The sequence below is a fragment of the Gallinula chloropus genome (genome assembly GCF_964237585.1).
Source record: "Gallinula chloropus genome assembly, contig: HAP1_SCAFFOLD_60, whole genome shotgun sequence".
Taxonomy (NCBI): domain Eukaryota; kingdom Metazoa; phylum Chordata; class Aves; order Gruiformes; family Rallidae; genus Gallinula; species Gallinula chloropus.
The window spans coordinates 71,827-87,847 of NW_028168317.1; the positions used below are offsets into that span (position 1 = coordinate 71,827).

Genomic DNA, 16,021 nt, shown 5'->3' on the forward strand with positions numbered 1-16,021 from the left:
AGGACTGCTGGTAAATAAGGGAAAGTGGCTTGGGGGGCACTTCTGCCAGCTCCCCCAGTGCCCTCGGGTGTGTCCCATCCAGAGACATTCACCTTTGCAGACCTAAGTGGGGTCTCAGTCTACTTCCTGTCCCCATCTTTCCACTCCAGGGTCTGGGAATGGAGAGACAACTGTTCTTACCACTAAAGACTGAGGTAAAAAAGGCATTCAGTACATCAGCCTTTTCTTCATCATCCATCACAGTTGTTCCTCCCGGATCCAATAAAGGTGGGAGATTGTCTCTGTCTCATATAATATTAATGTATTCTATAAATACATTAATAACAAATGGAGGGCCAGGGAGAATCTCCCACCTTCATTGTGGGTTGCAAATAAAACATGCAAGGGAAGGAAAAGCTTCCTGGCCAGAAAACTCTCCAGGTAGCCCACTAGCAGCCCCACTAACCTTGTGGGTCAGGAATTTCCTAGCCAAGGGAATGGAGATAAGAGTTCCTGACGTCATTTTGTGGCTCTACTAGTGTCCTCCTGTGAAAATTCTAATCATACATCAATAGTTCCTAAATAAATCTGTGAAGGCTGAATGATGTTCCTGGGCTGAAACCTCCCCAGGTAGCCCACACGGAGCCCCAGGAACCCTGGGAGGAAGGGCATTCCTAGCCAAGGGAATGGTCCTATAACACCAGACATCATTCTCTGGCTCTACCAGTGTCCACATTCAAAAATGCTAAGCATCCAGTAATATCTCCCAAACAGAAGGTTTGGGAGCTGAAATAACTGGGGAGCCCCAAACTTCCTCTGGCGGGGGAGCAGCCCCAGTAACTTCGGGGCTCAGAGCTTCTGTGGCTGAGGGAATGGTCTGCAGAGTGCCTGGTGTCATTGTCGGGCTCTACCCACGTCCAACTTCAAAAATGCCAAACGTCAAGAAAGGTGTGAGGGCTGAAAGATGTTTCTGGCCTGAAACCTCCCCAGGTAGTAGACTAGCAGTGCAACAAACCTTGAGGTTCAGGGCATTCCTAGCCAAGGCAACTGTCCTAAGAGTGCCTGACATCAGCTTTCAATCTACCAGCAACAACCTCTAAAACTGCTAAACCTCCAGCAACAGGTCTCAAACAAAAGAAATGAGGGCTTGAAAATATTCCTGGCTTGAAATCTCCACAGGTATCCCACTAGCAGCCCCTGTATACCATTGGGCTCAGGGCATTTCTTCCAAGGAACTGGTCCAAACTCTATCAGACATAATATTCCCGATCTAAAAGCATCCAAATTTGAAACTGGTAAATGTCCAGTAATAACTCTAAACCAAATGTGTGAGGGCTGAAAACATTCCTGGCTTGAAACCTACCCAGATGGGACACTAGCAACCCTGTTAACATTTCAGCTCAGGGCTTTCATGCTCAAGGGTATCATCCTAACAGTGCCTGCAGTCATTTTCAGGCTCTACCAGCGTCCATCTTCGAAACCTCTAATCATCCAGCAACAGCTCCCAAACAACAGTGCAAGAGCTTAAAGATGTTACTGCCCTGAAACCTGCTCCAGGTGTCGACTAGCAGCCCCAGCAACCGTTAGGATCAGGGTATTCCTAGTTTGGGGGAATAGTCCTCACAGTCCCTGATGTTGTTTCCAGGCTCCACCAGTGTCCATATTTTAGACTTCTAAATGTCCAGCAATAGTTCCTAAAAAAAGGATTGAGGGCTGAAAGAGGTTCCTGGCTTGAAATCTCCCTTGTTAGCACTCTAGCAGCCCCAGTAATCTTGGGGCTCAGATTTCTCCTTACAAAGGTAATGCCATAACAATGTTTGATGTTATTTTCGGACTCTCTAAGTGTCCAACTTTGAAACTTCTAAATGTCCAGCATTAGCTCCCAAACGAAAAGGGGCAAAGGCCAAAGATGATCCTGGTCTGAAACCTCCATAGGTCACCCACTTGCAGCAAGAGTAACATTAAGGCTCAGCACATTCCTAGCCAAGGGAACGACCCTACTGGTGCCTGACATCATTGCAGAGCTCTGCAGTCCTCCACTTTTTAAATTGCTAAACTGCACAAATAGCTCCAAAACAAATGGTGCAAGGGCTGAAAGAAGTTCCTGGCCTGAAACCTCTGCAGGTAGCGCAGTAGCAGCACCAGTAACCTTGAAGCTCAGGCTTTTCCTTTCCACAGGAACAGGCCTAACAGTGCCTGACGTCACTTTCAGGTTATATCAGCATCCAGCTTCAAAAATGATAAACCTCCCACAAGAGTTCCAATCAAACTGTGTAAGGGCTGAAAGATGTTATTGGCCTGAAACCTCCCAGGGTAGCCCACCAGCAGACCAGGTTACCCTCGGGATCAGGGCATTCCTAAAGTTGCCTGACATCTAATTCCGACTCCACCAGGGTCAAACTTTGAAACTGCTAAATGTCCAGCAATAGCTCCCAAACAAAAAGAGAAAGGGTCTAAAGAGGTTCCTGGCCTGAAACCTCCCACATCATTCCATAAAACAGCACAAAATTAAACAAGTACTAAATACAAAAATACCAATCTCCCTGGGGTCGGCATCTGAGCATGTGAGGCTGAGGATCTGGGGGATTTCACAGCAGAACTGGTCACCAGCATTGCCCTTGCAGAGGGGGAGGGAACATGTCTTGGTTGTGAGCAGCACAGCATGGAGAAACCCGCTGCAGCTCCCCTGTGTCTGCCAAGGGCAGGAGGAGGAATGGGGAATTAAGCTGCCATGGGACATTCTCTGCCTCTTTGCAAGGAGAACAAGGCAGTGAGAACTTGGGGCACTCTTCTCTCAGCAAAACGTTCTCATTCGAGATGCAAGGACTGTCTCTCCCTGTTCTATTAGACATTGGAAAGGTCCTTTTGGGAGGTGCATTTCCTGCTGGCTGAGGGTGCCACTGTTGTATATCTTTTTTGATATATATGACATTTTCTGGATTGTGGTTTCCAATTCCCCCAACTGCAGAGCAGAGCTTTGTAGATTTGTTTTTCCTGATTTTGTTCTTTTGAAACCCTGAGAAATGCCCAAATGTTCACCTAAACCCCTTCCATTCACAGGGGAAAGAGTCCAATCCCTGTCCCTGCCTGGGGATCCTGTCTCATGGGGAGACAAGGGAAGGTGATTCTTCTGCCCAGCTCTGGTTTGATCAGTAGAAAAAAATGTGCTGGACAGAAGGATTTCTTCCCAGCTGAGGGAGGGAACATCAGAGATGAGATCAAAGAATGATCCTCATGAGGCCTGAGGCACCAGGAGAGAGCCTAGAAGAACTGGTCTTCTCTTGATGAGGTGGGCCAGGCTCCTGGGATGGAGGGAGCTCATGGCAACCTGGCAGTGCTGCAGAGAGACAGCTCTGCCCAGGAGCAGCTCCTCTGCCAAGCACACAGGGCTGGGGACACTGCCTGTAGGCACCGAGGGGAGACCTGTAAGTCTCAGAGAGCTGACGGGTGCTGAGAGCTCACTGGAGGAGAAATCTCCACAGCACTCTGCCTGGTATGTCTGTGGGTGCAGGGCAATGCAGGTTCTGTTCCTGGAGGGATCTCCTAAAGCTGGGACATGGGGCAGTGTGTGGGGTCTGTCAGGAGGACAGGTTCTCTATAGGACCAGAAAGTGCTGCCTGGAAGGGATGCCCTTCTGCCCCATCAGAGGGACAGGGCAGGACAGCTGTCTTCTCCTGGGCATGGCTGCAGAAGTGTGAAGCAGCGTGTGCACCCAGGGGTGCCCAGGGCTGTCTGTGCAAGCAGGGTCCCTGCACCCCAGGGGGCTGTGAAGTGGGGCAGGGACTCTGCTGCTGCCAGGGTCAGCACTCAGCCTGCCTGGTGAGCTTTCCACAGGGATAGAGGCAGCAGCTGTGGGTTGAAAGAGGAAGGACAGCGTAGGGTGCTTCTGCTGTCAAAGTGTGCTGTGTACAACACATTTGCTCCCAGCTCCAGCTGATCCCTGAGAACTTCCCAGGGACTTTTGAAGAACACCAAGGATACATTTTACACTCCAGGGAAAGAGACTTTGCTTTGAATTTTGTGCTTTTGTGGTCTGGGTGGGAAGATGAGCTTTTCTTGATACATTTGCAGCAGGCAGTGCAAACTCATTGGTCATTAGGACTTGTCAGAGCATCTCCTGAGCCCTGCACACACAGAGAGGTTCCCTGGGGCAGTACCCTGATGCCAGGAGAGGTATACAGTGCAGAGCTGAGCACAGGGCAGGTGGGATGAGGTCTGAGAGCACAGAGCAGGAGGTGACATGGGCAAAGAGAAGCAGCTGCAGGGACAGCTCCAGGCAGCAGAGACATTGTCAGGGAGAAGGAGCTGCTCCCAGAAACGCTGTACTAGTGGGGATTTGGTACCTCCCAGACATCCTCTGCAGTGCAGACACTTTCCCACACAGACCCCCTGGTTTCTGCCTCCCAGCACAGACTCTGCACCTGGGAGTCCAGGGTTTCAGACTGAGTCATCTCATTGGCAGCCCAGCCCATGTTGAGGACAAATCCCTGAGTGCCTGTCTGTCCATCCCTCTCTTTCCAGGCCTGGCTAGAGCATTTCTTGCTGTTTCCCCTCCTGTCCTTGCTGCCTTCGTCCCACCATTACCTGGGGCTCTGGGCATGTCCATTGGAGGTCCTGGCACTGAGCTGACCCTCACTTCAAGATCCCCATCTGTAGGACTGAGAACTGGATTTCTCATCTTTCTGTGGGGTCCAGTTTCTTCTACAGGGAACACCAGAGAGTCCAGCACTGGGCAGCTGAGACCAGGGATGATAGACAGAGCAGCTCTCCCCACTCTGCACTCAGGGGAAGGTTTCACTGGCACTGCAGCAGCAATGTCAGGGAGTCCTGACAGAAGAAACACTCCTCAGGAACAGTCAGGAGAAAACCAAAGCTCCAATTCATTCGAATTTCTAAGAAAAGACAGGGTCATGCAAATTGTTTCCAGGAAGTCATTCACATTCACTCCTCCCAGATAGAGCACACTCGGGGACACTTAGGGGGTCTTCTGGTGGTCTTCAGGGGTGAAGGCTGGATGTCTTCCTCTCTCTCAGCACATGTTCTTTACGGTTTTCTCCATAGTTTCTAAAACTCATTCCTGCACAAACTCATTAATAGCCCTTTATAGCTGATAATTGGTCATTGGTCTCATTTATGTCTCCCCTGTCTTTATCTTCAAGACTGTTACACTGTTTGGGTTAAATTCTGTAGCTGCTCTCACAAAAGAGCTCACACAGCTACAGCCATATTCTACTAACATCCAAACCAGATCTATTCTCAAAACACACAAATTTTTCTTATATTAAAGTGATATTAATTAATTGTCTCCTAAGCTACATCTCTATGAATCTACTCAGCATTACTGCATTTCATTGAATCAGTATTTGAGAGGATTCCTTCCACCTTTCAGGTGAGGACATTCCCACTTGGCTGCTCCAATGCTGGGATATGGAGGCCAGTAGCCTGGAATCATCCGACAGGGAGGCCAAGCAGCTGGGATCCCTGGATAAGGAAGGAGGAACTGAGAAGGCGACTGGGAAAAAGTCAAAATCTCTTCAGCTTTTGGAGGAGGCTCACTTCAAGTGTGAGGGAAAGGCATCCCTTTGGTGAAGATGTTCTATGTCAGCCAATCCAATGGCTTGCCGTGGAGAAAGCGATCCAGTACCTGAGACAATGAGCTGTGCCAGAGATGCTTTATTACAACCCGGACAAGGCGCAGTTTCCCACCCATCCTGATGAAGCCCAATGGACCCAAGCCACGGGGCGTAAGGGTGCACAAAGCCACCATCCCTGTACGCCAAGGCACTGGCAAGAACAGACTGGAAAGCCAAGCAGCACCAGCATGGAATGAACTGGCAGTCAGACTCCAACAACAGGAAAAGAATCTTGCTCCTTCCCTCGCCTCACCAGTGGAGAAACTGGTCCAGCAACTCCACAGACAACCTGCCCTACTCCTCACCTCTCCAGAGCAGTATCCCAGCTCCAAGGAGAAGGCATCCCTCTGCTCTAGAGAGAGACTAGAGAAGGTATATGCCACAACTCATGCAGGGTTTGTACCCGTGTGACAACAAACACACCCCTCCCCAAAACCCCACAACAAACCCCAGGTGAAGAGGAGAGAATGGCGCTTCCAGCCAGCTTGGTCTGGTTTTGTCTGGCAGCAAAGCCACCGGTACCCAAGAGGTGCCTTGGTCAAGTTCTCTTGGGCATGTGGTGGAAGCCATCCCTTCTGTAGGATGCCACGCCCCCTCGGTGTGCTGAGGGGCGGGGCAGGATGGCCTTACAGGGACAGACCATATAAGGTGATGCTGTCCTTATACGGACATACTGCCCCGCCCCTTCATTGTGACCTCAGCACCAGGACACCTATATAGAGGCCACCCCGGCTCAGGCAGAGTCAGTCTCTGCTTCTGCACCGTGACAGAAGTAGCGGCAGCCGCAGGGTCAGGGGGCTGCAGCCCCTCGCAGACCCAGCACACGCAGCTGTAGGTGACCTTTGGCAGTAGCCTTTGGGAGCCGACACCATGACAGGCAGAGCCGTGGGCCAGGGGCTGGTGGCACGAAGCTGTGCCTCGGCCCGCCGCAGCCCAGCGCAAGCCCCCGGCAGCCTTGCTCAGAACGAGGAGCAGCAGAGGAGGGAACTGGAAGCTCTGAAGGCTGAGCTGAAGCAGGAGCGGCTCCGCAACCAAGAGCAGCGCCGCCGCTTCGCTGCCGAAACCCGGGAGCTGAAGGCGGCTTTGGCCAGGGAGAGGCAGGTGCTGGTGGAACGGCTCGAGTCCCAGTGGGAGCAGCGACGGGTTCTGTCAGAGCACCAGCTGCAGGAGCTGGACCAGCAGCAGCGGGTGGCAGAGACCCGCCAGCTGCAGCGCTGGAAGGAGGCTGAGCTCCGCCAGACACAGGCGCTGCTGCAGCAGGAGTGCAGCACTGCCACTCGCCGGGCTCACCACCTGCAGCAGGCCCTGGCTGAGGAGATGGGGAGGCCCATCAGGGGCAGGAGGGAGGCCCTCAGCAAGCTGCGGGATGTCATCAGCCAGCTCCACTGGGAGAGGGATGGCAACCAGCCCGCCCGTATCCGCATCCTCCAGAACCAGCTGCGGCTGGAGAGGGAGCTCTTCACGTCATTTCTGCAGCGCTTGGAGGGTGAGCTGCTCACCTCCCCTGGCACAGCCCAGCCCAAAGACCCTTCTGGGCAGCATGGAGATGCGGAGGAGCAGAGCTCCTGCTCCTCTGGCAGAAAGGAGCCCCAGGCCCTGGCAGCCCCACAGAAGAGTCTGCTGGAAAGCCAGAACCCTGGACACCTCACACCAGGCAAGGCTGTGGCAGATGCTCAGATCCAGGTGCCAGAGGGGGAAGAACTGGCGCTGCCTGGCAGCATACGCAGCCGTCTGCTGGAGAAGAAGAGCTGCCTGCAGCGACTTCTCCAAGACCTGGAGAAGGAAGGGAGGGCCATTGAGATGAAGACCACCCAGCTGAGAAAGGATGGCTCTCCAGAAGCAGGCAAGGAGGTAGAGGAGCTGCAGCAGACAAGGGCTAAACTCGCTGCCCTTGCCATGAAGCTGGATGAAAAGTCCAGGCACCTGGAGCAGACCATGGATCACCTGGGCAATACTCCAGTGCCACGGTCCATCCACAGCTCCGCTGAGGAACTCTGCACGGCACCAGTTCCTCAGCAGCAGGATGGAGAAATGGGAGAGCCTGGGCAACTCACACCAGTGTCAGGGGAGCCAGACTCTGCCACCCAAGGAAACATCTGTGTTCCCACCCAGCCTGAAGAGGCCCAGTGGAAACTGGAAGCCAAGAGAGAAGTGGTGGACAGGAGCCCACAGCTGCAGAAGGAGCCAAAGGGGACAATGTTCTTGCTTCCGAGGAAAGGCAGGCGTTTGTGGAGGTCTGAGGCTGAGCTACTCAGGCAATACAGAAAAATCCTGCAGGGCTTTCAAGCCTGCTTGGTTGACCTGAATGTCCTGTTGGGCATGCAAAATGGACACCAGAAGCTGTACCAGGAATGGGAACAGCTGGAAACATCCAGCTGTATCAATTCCAGGCAGCACCAGGCTCCCTGCGACAAGGACTCCATCCTCCTGGAGGCCATGAGGAAACAACCGTTCAAGCTTCGAGCCTTTGTAGCTCGATACAGCTACGACCCTTTCCAGGGTCCCAACCAGCGGCCTGAGCTGGAGCTTCCTCTCGTTGCTGGACAGTATGTTTACATCTATGGAGATGTGGATGAAGACGGGTGGTATGTGGGCGAGCTGACAGACGGCACCAGAGGATTCGTCCCCTCCAACCTTGTTGAAGAAGTCTCTGATGAGGCACCACCCGATGACATTGGAGACTTCAGACGACAGTGACTGGTCTTTTTTTCCCAAATGTTCTCCATAAAGCTTTTCTTGACAATCTCTCTGTGTAATCTCAGTCTTGTCCCTCTGTGTATGTGAATGGAAAAAGATCTCTGTCATCACACACATGCCACTGCTTCAGGAAAAGGGTTTCTAGGATGCTGAGTTGGAAAAAGAAATGGGAGGGGAAAAGGAACAGTGGCCAAAGAGGAGGAGAAGGTAGAGGAAGAGAACATGGATGAAGCACTACACTGACAGGAGGAGAAAGTATCAGAAGAGTGGAGGAGAGGAAGAGAGGGAGAAAGAGAGGGAGAGAAGGAAAGGAAAGGGAAAGGGCCAAGGGCAGGAAAGGGCAGAGAGAAACAGGCAGAGCGAGGAAGTGGCATGGGGGGCAATGTGAGAGAAAAGGGGGAAGAGAGCAGAGCAAGAGGGACATGGGCCAGGGAGCAGGCCAGAGGGACAGAGGGGAAGGGGTGAGGGAGGGATAAGGGACAGGGAGCCAGACATGGAGCAGCAGAAGAGCCAGAGGGTGTTACTATGCAGCTCTTTTTATTAAATAACTTTAAGGTTGTATAAAATCACTTAATTTAGGCTTTGCCAATTTCTTTATCTCAATTCCCCCTTTTTCTACTTCAAAAAACCCTTGGGGTTCAGAAGTCCATTGCTCTCCTGGGAGACTCTTCACTCAGGTAGGTCGGTCTTGTACCTCAATGGCTGTGGAAGTTGTTAGCAACACCTGGTATGGTCCATCCCACCTTTCCCTCAAAAATTTTAATAAAAACCCAATTTCCAGCACCAAAGGCATGTATGGGGCAGTCTAAACCTTCAGCTCTGGTCCCTAATACACATTTATTAATGGATTTTGACTGTTTTCACAGAGATATTGTGTAATTCTGAAAGGCAGAATCTCCTAATTAATGTAGGGCCTCTACTTTATATTTGGGGTCCTGAAGGTCTCTGGAGATCTGAAAGGCCCTAAAATAGACGTGGAAGGTCCCAAAGTGGGTGTGGATGTGCCTGAGGTGGACTTGGAATGTCCAGAAGGAAAATAAAAGGCCCCAAATTTAAGATGCCGAAGCTGAATCTCAAGGGGCTGAAGTTGTCCATGCTGGACGTCTGTTGGAACCTGAAGGGACACAAAGCGAAGGGAGAGGTGGATGTTGCCCTGATGAAGGTAGGTGACTTGAAAGGACCTGATGTCAACATCAAGGGGCTGATAATAGACGTTGAGGTCCCAGACGTCAACCTGGAGTGTCCAGAAGCCAAACTGCAAAACCCCAAAGGGAAGATGCCTCATTTCAGTGTGTCTGGCCCGAAGCTTCCTGTGGTCATCCACGTAGTATCTCATCAGGGCTTAAATTTCCCTTGGCCCCAGGCTTCACTCGTACCCTGAGTAGTGCAACAGGCCATACCTGATTCCAATACAGGTTTGTTTATTGATCTATTTCTGCTACTGTGAGGAATGCCAAAGGTCCTAAAGAAAGGACTCGCGGCAGACGGACTAGTGAAGCAGTAATTTATTAAACCTTCTTGCCAGAGCAAAGACCTAGCAAAGTAGGCACACCCGTGGGCAGAGTCTGCAGCATTTTTATATCTTGTTCCCATCTGAAGTCCCTCTCTTGTTTACCTATGGATTAGGTACTTCCAAGGTTTATAGGCTCAACTGAAGCACCTTATTCACACATTGCATGTCTGGCAAGTTCCTGCTTCCCAATAATATTTATTAGCTCACTCAATTATCTTACATAGCCCTTAATTGTTGCATATTTGTTTTGTCTGGGCCCATTGAAGCCAAATGGGGACCCTCAAATGCTGCCCTTATAGAATCATAGAGTGCTCTGGGTTGGAAGGGACCCTAAGGGTCCCAGAGCTCCAACCCCCTGCCACAGGCAGGGCCACCAACCTCCAGGCCTGGAGCTACACAAGGTTGCCCAGGGCCCCATCCAGCCTGGCCTTGAATACCTCCAGGGACAAGGCATCCATCCCCTCTCTGCTTATCTCACTGCTCAGGCAGATGAATAGTGGGGCTTGACTGGGACTCAGGGCATATCATTTGCTGAAGGAACTCAAGGCCCAGCCCAGGTTTCGGTTCATTGAATTATGCAGCAGTGCCCTGATTAATCTCGTTTTACAGGACAACTCAAGTCTGAGCTATCTACACAGCTCCCCATGGGTTGTCTCTGCTGAGATGGGCTTAACATTGCCAAAACCTGTTTGTGGCATTCTTGAGCCAGACAAAGGAGTTTTGCTCAAGTATTACCATTTCACCTGAAACACATCTCCTGTCTCAGTGGAACGACAACAGAATATTATTGGATGACTCTGACCTTTTAGAGTGGGATAGGATCCATCTGTCTGGAAGAGGCAGGGGAATCTTTGGAAATGGGCTGGCTGTAGCTGAAGGACTCGGGGGCTGGGGTGCAAAGTGTCAATGCTCGTGCCATTGCATCCAACCAAGGAATAAGCCAGGCCAGCCACAGCAGCCTGTTCCTTCGCTGCCTCAAGATGGGAACCAGAAAGCCAACCATCTCAAGGGTGTGTATGGCCATGGTGGACCTACTTGCACCCTTCCAGGGAGACCTGCATGCTCGATTGCCTCTGTGAAACGCCTGTACACCAAAGCACACAGCATGGGGAGTGAACAGGGGGATCTGCAAGTCTGTGTGCGGTTTGAAGACCATTACGGAGACATGGTTGGATAGCTCACATGACTGGAATGTTGCCATCTATGATGCCATGACTGGCTGTGTGGATGAGGTGAGACGTGGTGGCTTCAATCTGACTGGATGTCAGGTGCCCACCAAAGCTGCTTTGTCACTCCCGCTCCTCAGATGGACAAGGGAGACATAAGGAAGGACTTGTGGGTCAATAAGGACAGGGAGAGATCAATAACCACCTCCTGTCATGGGCAAAACAGATTCAACTTGGGAGAAATTTGAATTTATTACCACTTAGATGAGAGTAGGATAATAAGAATTAAATCTTAAAACAGCTTCCTCTACCTCTCCATTCTTTGTAGACACAATTTTACTCCCAAGTTTTCTACCTTCTCCCCCTTAGATGGGGAATGGGGGTTGTGGTCAGTTAATCCCCCGCCACCTTTGCCACTCCTTTGTCCTGAGGGGAAGGAGTCCTCACACTCTCCCCCTGCTCCAACACGGGGTATTTCTCACAAGAGAAATTCCTCCATGAACTTCTCCAAATGTGAGTTCTTCCCATTGGCTACAGTACTTCACAAACTGCCCCAGCGAGTGTCCCTCCCACGGGTTGCAGATCTTCAGGAACACACTGCTCATGCATGGGTCCCCCCCAGGATCACAAGTCCTGTGTCCTGTAGGAAACTTGCTCCAGCATGGGCTCCTCTCCCCATGGTTTGACAGGTTCAGACAGGAGGCTATTCTAGCAGAGGGTCATGGTTTTCCACAGTGTCATGGCTTCCTTTGGATGCCTCCACCAGCTCCAGCATTAGGGCTGTAGGTGGATATGAGTTCCACCATCATCCTCCACTGGTTGGCTCAGCCTTGGTCCAGTCACAGCTCCATCCTGAAGCTGACTGGCATTAGATCTGTTGGACTAAACTCAGCTATGGAAGCCCATCCAGCCTTCCAGACATTGTCACTAAGGATACACCCAGGGAGATGTGGAAAGGGAGGCCAGATGTGCCATCGTGCCAGGGACATATCCAAAAACCTCTGGATGACACAGTTTTGCATCATGTGTCTCAATCAGTGGAGGAACTTCAGACACTTCTGGGCAAATCTGATGACCCACTGAAAAAATGTCAAAAGCACAAGTGGTTTCCCAGTTGCATTGGCAGTCACTACTGGAGAGACATGGGCAGCTTATGGTTGCTGAAAGGCAATTGACTGAGTCAGTTTCCTCAGTGCATCTTTCAGCTCCTGGTTCCTCATGCTGTAGAGGAAGGGGGTTCACGGCTGGAGGCACCTCCGAGTACAGAACAGCCACCACCAGGTCAAGCAATGGGGAGGAGATTGAGGGGGGCTTTAGGTAGGCAAACATAGAGGTGCTGATAAACAGGGAGACCACAGCCAGGTGAGGGAGGCAGGTGGAAAAGGCTTTGTGCCATCCCTGCTGCGAGGGGATCCTCAGCACAGCCCTGAAGATCTGCACATAGGACACCACGATGAACACAAAACACCCAAAAAATAAACAGACACTGACCACAACGAGTCCAGTTTCCCTGAGGTAGGCATCTGAGCAAGAGAGCTTGAGGATCTGGGGGATTTCACAGAAGAACTGGTCAAGGGCATTGCCATGGCAGAGGGGCAGTGAAAATGTATTGGCTGTGTGCAGCACAGCATGGAGAAACCCACTGCCCCAGGCAGCTGCTGCCATGTGGACACAAGCTCTGCTGCCCAGGAGGGTCCCGTAGTGCAGGGGGTGGCAGATGGCAACGTAGCGGTCATAGGCCATGACAGTGAGAAGGGAAAACTCTGCACCAGCATAGAAGAAAATGAAGAAGAGCTGTGCAGCGCATCCCAAGAATGAGATTGCCCTGGTGTCCCTCAAGGAATTGGCCATGGCTTTGGGAACAGTTGTAGAGATGTAGCCAAGACCAACCATGGAGAGGTTGAGGAGGAAGAAGTACATGGGGGTGTGGAGGTGGTGGTCACAGGCTATGGTGATGATGATGAGGCCATTGCCCAGGAGAGCAGCCAGGTAGATGCCCAGGAAGAGGCAGAAGTGCAGGAGCTGCAGCTCCCGTGTGTCTGCAAAGGGCAGGAGGAGGAACTGGCTGATGGAGCTGCTGTTGGACATCTGCTGACATCAAGTGTGGAGACCTGTCCAAAGAAAGAACAGACAGTGAGAAGTAAGGGAACTCTTCTTTGAGGACAACCTCTTCCAATTCACATTGACTCTTTGTATTCAGGAGGCCAAGTTTTGTCAAGTCCCTTTTGGGAGGTCTGCTTTCTGCTTGCTTTGAGTGTGCCACTGCTGGGAGGAGGGCTGGCTGTGGGCTCTAGAGAACTCAGTCCTGCCTGGCAGCAGTCAGTAAATAGAAGGATGGTGTGATCTCAGACTAAATCCCCTGTGGATAGGAATGAGCTTTTCAGCACTGTCACTCCAGTTTCACCCGAGGGCAGAGCAGAGCTTTGGAGCTTTGGTTTTCTCCTGACTGTTCCTGAGGAGTGTTTCTTCTGTCAGGACTCCCTGACATTGCTGCTGCAGTGCCAGTGAAACCTTCCCCTGAGTGCAGAGTGGGGAGAGCTGCTCTGTCTATCATCCCTGGTCTCAGCTGCCCAGTGCTGGACTCTCTGGTGTTCCCTGTAGAAGAAACTGGACCCCACAGAAAGATGAGGAATCCAGTTCTCAGTCCTACAGATGGGGATCTTGAAGTGAGGGTCAGCTCACTGCCAGGACCTCCAATGGACATGCCCAGAGCCCCAGGTAACGGTGGGACGAAGGCAGCAAGGACAGGAGGGGAAACAGCAAGAAATGCTCTAGCCAGGCCTGGAAAGAGAGGGATGGACAGACAGGCACTCAGGGATTTGTCCTCAACATGGGCTGGGCTGCCAATGAGATGACTCAGTCTGAAACCCTGGACTCCCAGGTGCAGAGTCTGTGCTGGGAGGCAGAAACCAGGGGGTCTGTGTGGGAAAGTGTCTGCACTGCAGAGGATGTCTGGGAGGTACCAAATCCCCACTAGCATAGCGTTTCTGGGAGCAGCTCCTTCTCCCTGACAATGTCTCTGCTGCCTGGAGCTGTCCCTGCAGCTGCTTCTCTCTGCCCATGTCACCTCATTCTCTATGCTCACAGACCTCATCCACCTTGCCCTGCACTCAAATCTGCTCTGCAGACCCCTCCTGGCATCAGGGCACTGCCCTGGGGAACCTCTGTGTGTGCAGGGCTCAGGAGAAGCTCTGACAAGTCCTAATGAGCAATGAGTTTGCACTGCCTGCTGCAAAGTTATCAGGAAAAGCTCAGCCCCCACTTCCCACCCAGCCCACAAGAGGAGAAAATTCAGGAGGAAGAGTTGCTTTACCTGGAGTGGAAAATGCATCCTTGGTGTTCTTGAAAAGTCCCTGGGAAGTTCCCTGGGATCAGCAGGATCTGGGAGCAAACCTGTCCTACGCAGCACGCTTGAACAGCAGAAGGACCCTACACTGTCCTTCCATGGGTCACACTTGCCACCCACAGCTTCTGTGTGTGGCAATGCTGATGGAAGCCCAGCAGGCAGGCTGAGTGCTGACCCTGGCAGCAGCAGAGCCCCTGCCCCAGCACACAGACCCCGGGGTGCAGGGACCCTGCTCACAAGGACAGCCCTGGGCCCAGGAGAAGACAGCTGTCCTGCCCTGTCCCTCTGATGGGGCAGAAGGGCATCCCTTCCAGGCAGCAACTTCTAGTCCTATAGAGAACCTGTCCTCCTGACAGACCCCACACACTGCCCCATGTCCCAGCTTTAGGAGATCCCTCCAGGAACAGAACCTGCATTGCCCTGCACCCACAGACATACCAGGGACAGGCTGTGCAGATTTCTCCTCCAGTGAGCTCTCAGCACCCGTCAGCTCTCTGAGACTTACAGGTCTCCCCTCGGTGCCTACAGGCAGTGTCCCCAGCCCTGTGTGCTTGGCAGAGGAGCTGCTCCTGGGCAGAGCTGTCTCTCTGCAGCACTGCCAGGTTGCCATGAGCTCCCTCCATCCCAGGAGCCTGGCCAAGCTCAGCAAGTGAAGACCAGTTCTTCTAGGCTCCCTCTGGTGCCTCAGACCTCATGGGGATCATTTCTGATCTCATCTCTGATGTTCCCTCCCTTCTGTCCATCGGAGTCATTTCTCCTGATCAAACCAGAGCTGGGCAGAAGAATCACCGTCCCTTGTCTCCACATGAGACAGGACCACCATGCATGGACAGGGAGTGGACTCTTTCCCCCTGGGAAAGGAAGAGGTTTAGGTGAGCATTTGGGCATTTCTCAGGGTTTCCCAAGAACAAAATCAGGAAAAACAAATCTACAAAGCTCTGCTGCTGCCAGGACAAACTGACACCTGGAGAGCTCCCATCAGAGCCCAGTACAGCCAGTGGCACCCTCAGCCAGCAGGAAATGCACCTCCCAAAAAGGACCTTTCCAATGTCTAATAGAACAGGGAGAGGCAGTCCTTGGGCTGGCAATGAGAATGTTTTGCTGACTGAAGAGTGCCCCAAGTTCTCACTGCCTTGTTCTCCTTGCTCAGGGCTTCCTGCAAAGAGGCAGAGAATGTCCCATGGCAGCTTCATTCCCCACATTCTCCTCCTGCCCTTGGCAGACAGACACAGGGGAGCTGCAGCGGGTTTCTCCACGCTGTGCTGCTCACAACCAAGACATTTCCCCCCCACACCTCTGCAAGGGCAATGCTGGTGACCAGTTCTGCTGTGAAATCCCCCAGATCCTCAGCCTCACATGCTCAGATGCCGACCCCAGGGAGATTGGTCTTCTTGTACTGAGGACCTGTTTAGTGTCTGGATGTTTTATGGGATACCTGAGGAGGTTTTAGGTCAGGAACCTCTTTCATGCCTCACACCTTTTGTTTGGGAAACATTTCTGTACATTTAGGAGTTTCTAAGTTGGACACTGGTAGAGCATGAAAATGCTGCCAGGCACTTTTAGGACCATTCCCATGTCCTAGGAATGCCCTCGTCCCAAGGTTTTAAGGGCTTCTACTGGGATACCGAGGGGTGTTTCTGTCCAGGATTATCTTTCAGCTCTTGCACCTTTCTTTAGGGAGTTATTG

General features: G+C 52.1%; 1 pseudogene across 1 annotated transcript; it reads right to left on the reverse strand.

The window, feature by feature from the left end:
- Positions 1-12,139: 12,139 nt before the first annotated feature.
- LOC311204316 (olfactory receptor 14A16-like) lies at positions 12,140-13,076 on the reverse strand (annotated as a pseudogene). Its single transcript has one exon. The product of its transcript is annotated as an olfactory receptor 14A16-like (transcript).
- Positions 13,077-16,021: the final 2,945 nt, after the last annotated feature.